Below are 10640 nucleotides of genomic sequence, written 5' to 3'. Positions count from 1 at the left end.
CCAACCCTCAGGTTGGTTTCTTCGTTCCAATTAAAAGTTTAGCATCTGTAATCTGTATTTCTTCCATGTTGCCACGTCGAGAAAGTAAGCATTACATTTTGTGACGGGGTAGTTTAGAATACATTCCAAATTCCTGCCCGTAGAACGTCAGGGCAATTCAGGTGGTTCACAAGAATGCACAAGGTACATGGACGTAGGAGAAAGCCATTTGGCCCATCAAGCTTACATCATATCTACACCACTGATTCAATTGAACAGTTTATCACCTTCACTGTGCGATGAGGTGCGGATGACATCAGTGAAGCAATCAGAAACATTATCAGGGTGTTTTATACACGTATATCGGACAACAAAAAATATATTATCCCACTATTCATTTGCAATTGGTCACTGGCTTTAACATCAATATAAATTATGACAGACTCCAGACATCCAAAAACTCCATATATCAAGCATAGTTTCAAATGGAGCACTTCGCCACCATTAGAGCATTTGAATTTCATCATACGTGGCAATAAATGTGAATTGTTGCTCCCAGCTTGCCGGCTCAATGACAGAAGATGCCATTTATATTTTTGCCACCTCCATCCCTACCCCGTTTGGAATCCTGTGCAGGCACGGACAACTTGATAGTAATTAAAATTATAAGACTGTGTATATTTATTTTGATTTGGTGATGGGGGTTTTTTCAGGAGGGGGGCAAACACAGTTGTAGGGTGAGAAATGAACAAATACCGAGAGCACATTCACCTTTTGACGATACCATCTCACAGACGTCATGATCATGCCACGTAATCCAAGCAGCGATCCACGTACCTCAGCAACCGACCATTTGTGGCATGTTCCCCTTTCTCCCCGATGCTTCGAGGTTCCTACCTAACACACATTTAAAAAGACTACTACACCCACTACCTCCTCGAGTGGCAGGGTAATGTTATCTTCTGTGGGGTATATAGATTACAGCAGATCAAGGCTCGAGCCCGTTCGTCTGTGGTGGACGCGATAAACATGTAATGTCAAAAGAACGTCGGGTTTCCTCCCTTACAGTTTAGGGTTAAACAGCAGTATTGACTGTTTAAAAATGTACTCATAAGTCCCGTGTTTATGGTTTATAATATTTCTTACTTCTGGTAGTGGTGCCGCACGAAACGCCACGATAAGCTATCAATACACGGTAACACTGATTTTGTCCAAGGGGAGAGAGGGACAAGTGAAGTCACTTCAACCTCCATAATGTGACCCTTAGTCCTTTCAGGATATTTAACCACATTTTGGTGGATGAACATAACAACAACTATGTGCGACCCAAAGGGACATAATTATCCCTTGGAGAGCGCACGTAGCCGTTGTTGTTAGGTCCAGGAAATACAAGAAAGGAAGAGAAATTGAATGATACAGTACTGTACAGGCATACATCACAATCAGTTTCTTAGCTGTCAGTGTTCGTTACCTCAATTGAATTAAATTGAGGGCAAAATACCTCCAGAGTTTTTAATACTTTTTATTTTGTGAAAAGAGAAAGAGACGTCTCTGTGCTTCATTACACCACCTACTTGTGTCCACTTATTCCATCCATCCATCCATTGAGACCATACTCTGTGCAGAGCGTCGGTGCTGCCTAAGTAGTCTCCTTGGCTATTGGGCACAATCCTGAACGAGTCGCCACTCCGACACAGGATACCAACAAGCTGGTACTCATTTTGCCAACCTCGGAAGGATGACAGACCGAGTTAACCCCGCCTGGTTTAATTGAACAGCTGAGCGGATGTCTCTGTGCTTCATTAGCGGGATTTGACAGCTGAGTCTGAGTTCAACAGCTAAGTGGGATTTGAACTCAGGACTCTGGGATCCCAAGTCCACCACCTTAACCAATAAGCCAACACCAGGCTTCTCCATTTATTTCATGGTGACTTTACTCTGAATGGCTAATTCTGCTCCTCCTGATTCCACTGCAATGTTTCCCAGGTAATGAATTCTTGACCTTTTCAAAATTAAATTCTGAGCTCGAGTATTTATATTATTTTTGTTGTTCATCTTTTTATTGAAATTATTGATCCTCACATCTATTACATTAGAAAATCCCATTTATTGTTCCCAAATTTCCAGTGACACCATTTCACCACATCTGCCAGCAGCCTGTTGTTGGCTTGGCGGTTAAGGCGGCTGGTTTGGGATCTTAAGGTCCTGAGTTTGAGCCCCTGTCGTTCGTTGAATTAACACAAGGTGGGGTTGACTCAGCTTGTTATCCTTCAAAGGTCAGCAAAATGAGTAGCAGTGTACATCAGAGGCACAGCCGCACCCTCAACCAATGATGCAACCAGCAGCCACACGGCTGCACACAAAAAAAAGAGAAGAGACCATATTTGACGAAGGACATAGCTTCAATAGAGAGTGTTCATAGTTGTGGCATTAGATCTATTCCAGGCCGAACTAGATAAAACTATGAGCGGCTGCAGGAGACAGGACTTTATACATTTGCCATGAGGGGATATGAGAGAGATGTTTAAGATGGTGAATGGTTTTGATAAAGTTCGCTGGAGCTACCTTTTTTTTTGTTTTCTTCAAATGATTTATTAAAAAATCTCAAATTATCCTGATGACAAACGAACAAACATCCAAACAAACAGACAGAATTACTGACAATAAGGATCACCTATTTCGGCGACCCAATATAGCGACCACCCATGTCGCCTACCAGCTGTCTTTTGGGTAGTCGATAGTCGAAAAAAAATTTCTTTGAGATTTTTTTCCTACCCTTATTGTCGGGTTTTCCGTGTGTGTGTGTGTGTGTGTGTGTGTGTGTGTGTGTGTGTGTGTGTGTGTGTGTGTGTGTGTGTGTGTGTGTGTGTGTGTGTGTGTGTGTGTGTGTGTGTGTGTGTGTGTGTGTGTGTGTGTGTGTGTCTGCAACGCAAGGCTCCACAGCACAAACCAGCAAACCGATTTCGATGAAACTTGGCAAAGAGGTGCCAAATGGGCTGGGAGTGTGCGCGTTTGAATTTTGTTGCTAAGCAACCACCCGTTGCCTAGCAACAGGACTTTAAATTTTTTGAAAAATCATAAAAAATTATTTTTTCGAAAATCAAAAATCGGCTTCCAGACTTTTATGCGCACTATAATCAACCTCTTTGTCAAAAATTTCCAGCCGGATCCTATGAAAACTGTCGGAGAACATAGACTTTGAATGAACCCTGGTCGAAAACAATAAAAAATGAAGTTCGTTATATCTCAGAGACTATGACTCAGATATACATGAAACTGGTATGGTAGGTTCATGGTATGTCCTAGTTATGTGTGAGAAAGAACCGTTGCTATGGACCCCTCCGTTGCCTAGCAACGGCCGAAAAACCTCTAAATGTGGGGGTATTTTAACGAAAAAACAATCTGCAGCATTAACCCTCGAAGCGAGAAACATGAATTTTCTTGTGCTTAATCCTCAGGTCATTCCCCATCGAACGGGCCCATCGCGTCAGGTTCTATTGGGTAGTCGACTACCCATGTCCGCCTACCGGCTTGTCTTTCTTGTTTGTTTGTCCGGGCGATATCTCAGCCATCCTTTGAGCTGGGATGCTGAAATTTGAGGACAAAAGTGAAGATGTGCTTTCGCAAAAAAGATATTTTTTTCATTTTTTGATTAGTCATTTAATTAATTAATTAATTATTATCGATTTATGAATTACGTATTTATTTTATTTTTCATCCTGGCAATATCTCCGGCATCTTTTACGCGAGGAAGCTGATATTTGGACATGACAGTGACGAAGAAAATCAAGGATTTGCCTGCATTTGGCTCCATTTATTCTTCCCTCTATCCTTACAAGTCTCCCAGTCCCTGCCGCTGAAAAGCATTCCCATAACATGATGCTGCCAGCACCATGCTTCATGGTAGGGATGGTGTTAGATGGGCGATGAGCTGTGCTCGGTTTCTGCCAGACAAGCACTTTGCCTTCAGGCCAAAGAGTTCAATCTTCGTCTCATCAGACCACAGAATCTTTTGCCTCATGCTCTCACAGTATTTTACATGCCTTTTTGCAAACTCCAGGTGTGCTTTCATGTACCTTTCTCTCAGGAGTGACTTCCGTCTGGCCACTCTCCCAAAAAGCCCAAATTTGTGGTGCTGAAGAGATTGTTGTCCTTCCACCAGGTTCTTATATCTCAGCCAAGGAACTCTGTGGTTCTGTCAGAGTGTTCATTGGGTTCTTGGTCACCTCCCTGACCAAGGTCCTTCTTGCCCGGTTGCTCAGTTTGGTCAGGCGGCCAGCTCTAGGAAGAGTCTGGGAGTTCCATATTCTTTTCATTTCCTATTGATGGAGCTCACTGTGGTTTGGGGAACTTTCAGCAATCTAGAAATTGTTTTATACCCTTCCCCAGATCTATGCCTCCTCATAACTCCATCTCAGAATTCTACGGACAGTTCTTTGGACTTCATGGTATTGTTTCTGTTCTGACATGCACCGTCAACTGTGGGATATGCACCTCATATAGAAAGGTGTGTTTCTTTCTAAATCATGTCCAATCAAATGAATTGACCACAAGTGGATGCCAATCAGGTTATAGAAACATCTGAAGGATGATCAAAGGAAATTGGATGCACCTGGGCTCAACTTGGAGTGTCATAGCAAAAGGGTTGAACACTAATTGATGCAACACATTTCAGCTTTTAATTTTTAATTGATTTGTAAAAATTTCTGAAAACATGATGCCACTTTGTCATTACAGGGTATTTTGTGTAGATTGGTGATTAAAAAAAAACTCAGTTTAATCCATTTTAAAGTCAGGATGTAACACAACAAAATGTGAAAAGGTCGAGGGGTGTGAATACTTTCTGAAGAGACTGCACATATTGTTACTTATTTGGAAGCCTTGTGCACACAGACATTCAGGTCCCCAGAGCTCAGTTATTCCGATAAGTAAATGTGGATAGATAGCTCCCTTTCCCTTGTTTAATGGGTAATTAAATGTTCATGCGCTACGGAGTTATTTTGATAGTTAGGATTTTTACATATACAACTACAACGACAACCCTCTGCTCCCAACATTCTCCACACGCTCGCTGGTATGCGGGTGTGTTCGGAATTCGTTTGGGGAGGGAATTCCATTCCGAAATATGGTCATGAACCGGTTCGCTTGGCTGCACGCCAAATAAGGGAATGCGTCGTGTCCCACCCAATGAGAGTGGGCCACGATGAGCGAACGGCGCCCGAAAAGGGGACAAAGGAACGGAGAGCAAATAAATATAATTGGGTGGATCTGCTCGAGCGGGTAGAAAAGGATCTACGCCCCGGTCTTCACCAGCGCATGTTCTGGTTCCCGGCTCATCCCGTTGCAGACGTGGTCTGGCTCTCTGCGCTCATCTCGTCGCCGGCGTGCTCTGGTTCCCGGCTCATCTCGTCGCCGGCGTGCTCTGGTTCCCGGCTCATCTCGTCGCCGGCGTGCTCTGGTTCCCGGCTCATCTCGTCGCTGGCGTGGTCTGCATTGGCTGCCCTTGGTCCGTTCTTGCTAACTGGTGCTCCGGGAAGATGCGGACGTCGAGCCGCACGCTCCTGGCCAGGTAGCCAGCCACTTTCTCGTCCCTCAGCTCGACTTCCCTCCGAACTGAAGGGATAATAAAGACCATTTTGGGTCGTTTCTTTTGGGTGTGCATCTGTCTGTGGGCCCATCATTAAGTAGGAATTGTTTAAGTGCTTGTGTGTAAATTTACATTCTCTATTAGTCGTGATAACTCCAGCCTGGTGTTGGCGCAGTGGTTAGGGCAGCAGCTTGGGATCCAAAAGGTCCTGAGTTCAAGCCCCGTTAGGCCACTGAATTAATACACCAGGGGGTTGACTCAGCCTGTCATCCTTCCGAGGTCGGCGAAGTGAGTACCAGTGTACTGGGCCGGTGTCTTCTTCTTCTTTCGGCTAGCTCCCGTTAGGGGTCGCCACAGCGGATCAACCGTCTCCATTTCGCTCTATCCTCCACATCTTCCATTGACACTCCAACCACCCGCATGTCCGCCCTCACCGTATCCATGAACCTTTTCTTTGGCCTTCCTCTTTTCCTCCTGCCTGGCTGCTCCATCTTCAACATCCTTCTCCTGATATACTCCGCTTCCCTCCTGTGCACATGTCCAAACCATCTCAATCTCGCCTCTCTCACTTTGTCTCCAAACCGTCCTACCTGCGCTGTCCCTCTAATACACTCATTCCTTATCCTGTCCATCCTCGTCACTCCCAATGAGAATCGTAGTATCTTTAACTCTGCCACCTCCAGCTCCGCTTCCTGTCTTTTTGTTAGCGCCACCGCCTCCAAACCATACAACATAGCTGGTCTCACTACCGTCTTATATACTTTCCCCTTCACTCTTGCAGCTACTCTTCTGTCACAAATCACTCCTGCAACTCTTCTCCACCCACTCCATCCTGCCTGCACTCTCTTTTTCACTTCTCTCCCACACTCTCCGTTACTTTGGACAGTTGATCCCAAGTATTTAAACCAATCCACCTTCCCCACCTCAACTCCTTGCAACCGCACCATACCACCACCCTCCCTCTCATTTAAGCACATGTACTCCGTCTTACTTCGACCGACTATCATTCCCCTTCTCTCCAGTGCGTACCTCCACCTCTCGAGGCTCACCTCAGCCTGCTCCCTACTCTCCCTGCAGATCATGATGTCATCCGCGAAGATCATAGTCCATGGGGACTCCAGTCTGATCTCGTCCGTCAACCTGTCCATCACCATTGCAAACAGGAAAGGGCTCAGATTCGATCCTTGGTGCAATCCCACTTTTACCTTAAACCGGTCCGTCATTCCTACCGCACACCTCACCGCTGTCACACTGTCCTCATACCTATCCTGCACCATCCTCACATACTTATCTACCACTCCCGACTTCCTCATACAATGCCACAACTCCTCTCTTGGCACCCTATCATAAGCTTTCTCTAAATCCACAAACACACAATGTAACTCCTTCTGGCCTTCCCTATACTTCTCCATCAACATTCTCAAAGCAAACATCGCATCAGTGGTGCTCTTTCCTGGCATAAACCCATATTGCTGCTCACAGATCGTCACCTCTCCTCTCAACCTAGCTTCCACTACTCTTTCCCACAACTTCATGGTGTGGCTTAACAACTTTATCCCTCTGTAATTTCCACAGCTCTGCACATCACCCTTATTCTTGAAAATCGGAACCAGCACACTTAATCTCCACTCCTCCGGCATCCTCTCACTTTCCAAGACTTTATTAAACAATCTGGTTAACAACCCCACTGCCATCTCTCCTCAGCACTTCCATGCCTCCACTGGTATACCATCTGGGCCAACCGCCTTTCCACTTTTCATCTTCTTCATAGCAGTCCTCACTTCATCCTTACTGATCCACCCCACTTCCAGATTCACTGTCTCCACCTCTTCCAACCTTCTCTCTCTCTCTCATTTTCTTCATTCATCAGCTCCTCAAAGTACTCCATCCACCTTCTCAACACACTCTCCTCGCTCGTCAGCACATTCCCATTTACGTCCTTTATCACCCGAACCTACAGCACATCCTTCCCAGCTCGGTCCCTCTGTCTTGCCAATCGGGAAAATCCTTTTCCCCTTCTTTTGTATCCAACTTCTCACACAGCTCGTCATATGCCTTTTCCTTGGCCTTTGCCACCTCTCTTTTTGCCTTTCGCCGCCACTCCTTGTACTCCTGCCAACTTTCTTCATCTCTCTGACTATCCCACTTTTTTTTGCCAACCCCTTCTTCCTTATACTTTCCTGTACTTCCTCGTTCCACCACCAAGTCTCCTTATCTTCCTTCCTCTGTCCAGATGTCACACCAAGTACCTTCCTAGCTATCTCCCTCACCACTTCTGCTGTAGTTTCCCAATCATCCCACCCATCTTTACCACCATCCAACACCTGTCTCACCTCCTCCCTAAATTTCACACAACAGTCTTCCTCCTTCAGCTTCCACAATCTGGTCCTTGGTTCAGCCCTCACTCTCTTCCTCAACCTCACCTCCAAAGTCATCCTACAGACCACCAATCGATGCTGTCGAGCTACACTCTCCCCTGCCACCACCTTACAGTCACTAATCTCTTTCAGGTTGGATCTCCTGCTTAAGATGTAATCCACCTGTGTGCACTTTCCTCCACTCTTATATGTCACCCTGTGTTCCTCCTTCTTGAAATACGTATTTACCATTGCCATTTCCATTCTTTTGGCAAACTCTACCACCATTTGCCCTTCCACATTTCTCTTGTTGAGACCGTACCTACCCATCACCTCCTCATCCTCTTTATTCCCTTCCCCAACATGCCCATTGAAATCTGCTCCAATCACCACTCTTTCATCCTTGGATACACTCTCCACCACTTCATCTAACTCACTCAGAAATCTTCTTTATACTCCATCTCACATCCCATATGTGGGGCATATGCACTGATGACATTCATCATCACCCCTTCAATTTCCAACTTCACACATCACTCGGTCCGACACTCTCCTCACCTCCAATACCCTCTTGACATAATCTTCCTTCAGGATTACCCCGACACCATTTCTCCTCCTATCCACACCATGATAGAACAGTTTGAAACCACCTCCAATGCTCCGAGCCTTACTCCCCATCCACTTGGTCTCTTGTACACACAGTATGTCCACCTTTCTTCTCTCCATCATATCAGCCAACTCTCGCCCTTTGCCAGTCATCGTCCCAACATTCAGAGTTCCAACTCTCACCTGCACACTTCTACCCTTCCCCCTCTTCCACTGCCTCCGGACTCGCCTTCCCCGTCTCCTTCTCCTCCTTCGCCCAGCAGTAGCACAATTTCCACTGGTACCCTGCTGACCACCGGTACCGGTGGCGGTCGTTGGTAACCCGGGCCTCGAACGATCCGGTATGGAAATTCGTTTTGTTGTCCGCATAATGATCTGGCATAGGTTTTTACGCCGGATGCCCTTCCTGACACAACCCTGGTCGCCTCTTACGACACACAGGGATATGGTACACCTATTCTAACCGGGGCATACACCGGGCACAGTACAACTGGTACTCATTTCGCCGACCTCGGAAGGATGGCAGGCTGAGTCAACCCCCTGCTGTTTTCGACTATATATATATATATATATATATATATATATATATATATATATATATATATATATATATATATATATATATATTCAGTGTCCCAGCGGGGCTTGAACTCAGGACCTTTTGGGTCCCAAGCCACTGCCCGGACCACTGCGCCAACACCAGGCTTTGTACTGGGCCGGTGTATACCCCGGTTAAAATAGGTGTACCATATCCCTGTGTCGTAAGAGGCGACCAGGGTTGCGTCAGGAAGGGCATCCGGCATAAATCATGTGCCAAATCACGATGTGGATCATACGGATGATCCGCTGTGGCGACCCCTAATGGGAGCAGCCGAAAGAAGAAGAAGAAGAAGATTAGTAGTGATAACTCTGCCCTTACGTGCTTCCCTTGTTTCCCCGATCACTGTGAATAACTACCCCATTTGTTAAATGTTTCAGCTCGTCCTCGTCCTTTCCTGCATTAGCTTAGCATGGCACGTGTTGGTGAATTACAAAGGCTGTTGCCACTGTAAATGTACATTTAGACCGACGGGACTTCGGCAACCATCCGCTCGGGTTGCGCATGGGTCGGGCACGCTAACGGCTCGTCCCGTACGAGTTCCGTCGAGGGTGTGAATTTTCGATAGCTCGCCACGTGGTCCTCTCGGTATTTTGAAGATTGGCAAATAACCCTGTTCTACATGGCTGAATTATTGACGATTCACGGTCCTGTAAGGGACCCGTACCTCCGGGGTTTTCCGAATAGTACGATCCAGATTCCGGGTGTTCGGTAGAGTCGACCCTACTGCTCCACATAGCGGTCGTTCTCGCAGCCGATACCCCAGCCCGCAACAATATAGCCATATACACATCTCCTCCATTATAGATGGAGTCCATAAATATTGATTGCTGGCCATCTTTATCCAAATATTTTCCACTTGAGTCCATATCCCACCTACATGTTTAGAAGTAACAAACTTCATTTCGTTTTTCAAATCCTCTTGAATATTTTTCTCTTCTTTTTGTATGTCAAAGTTTATAAACTTTTACGTGTGGAATTCGTTTGAGGCTTTTGCTTTTCTTTTCATTTGCGATTTTAAAATCTCCAACTACCAATGGATGGTGAGTCAAACATTACTTTCACAAACTCTTTATTTTAAAACTTCTTCACACCAATAGATAATTAATCAATCTGGCTCTTTGCAACTCTTAATTGTAAAAGTCAGCAGTTGTTCTTTTCTTTTCTTGGACACACACACACACACACACACACACACACACACACACACACACACACACACACACACACACACACACACACACACACACACACACACACACACACACACACACACACACACACACACACACACACACACACACACACACACACACACACACACGTCGCTTTCACCATTTTCTGATATTGCGTCTCCTGCCTGATTCCTTTCACCATATCCGAATCCACGATGGACACCGTTATATCCGTTTAGTAACCCCTTTTAAATATATAACACATACACATACCCCCAAATGCCATTGCACAAGAAGTTGAAATGGAAGTATTTATGGTATAGTTTGATACCTTTATT

Source organism: Eptatretus burgeri, chromosome 14, assembly GCF_056783735.1.
Source record: "Eptatretus burgeri isolate ZD-2024b chromosome 14, Ebu_testis_v1, whole genome shotgun sequence".
In the NCBI taxonomy this organism is placed as follows: Eukaryota; Metazoa; Chordata; class Myxini; order Myxiniformes; family Myxinidae; genus Eptatretus; species Eptatretus burgeri.
The sequence above is the reverse complement of the archived record's forward strand: the minus strand, read 5'-3'. Positions refer to the sequence as shown.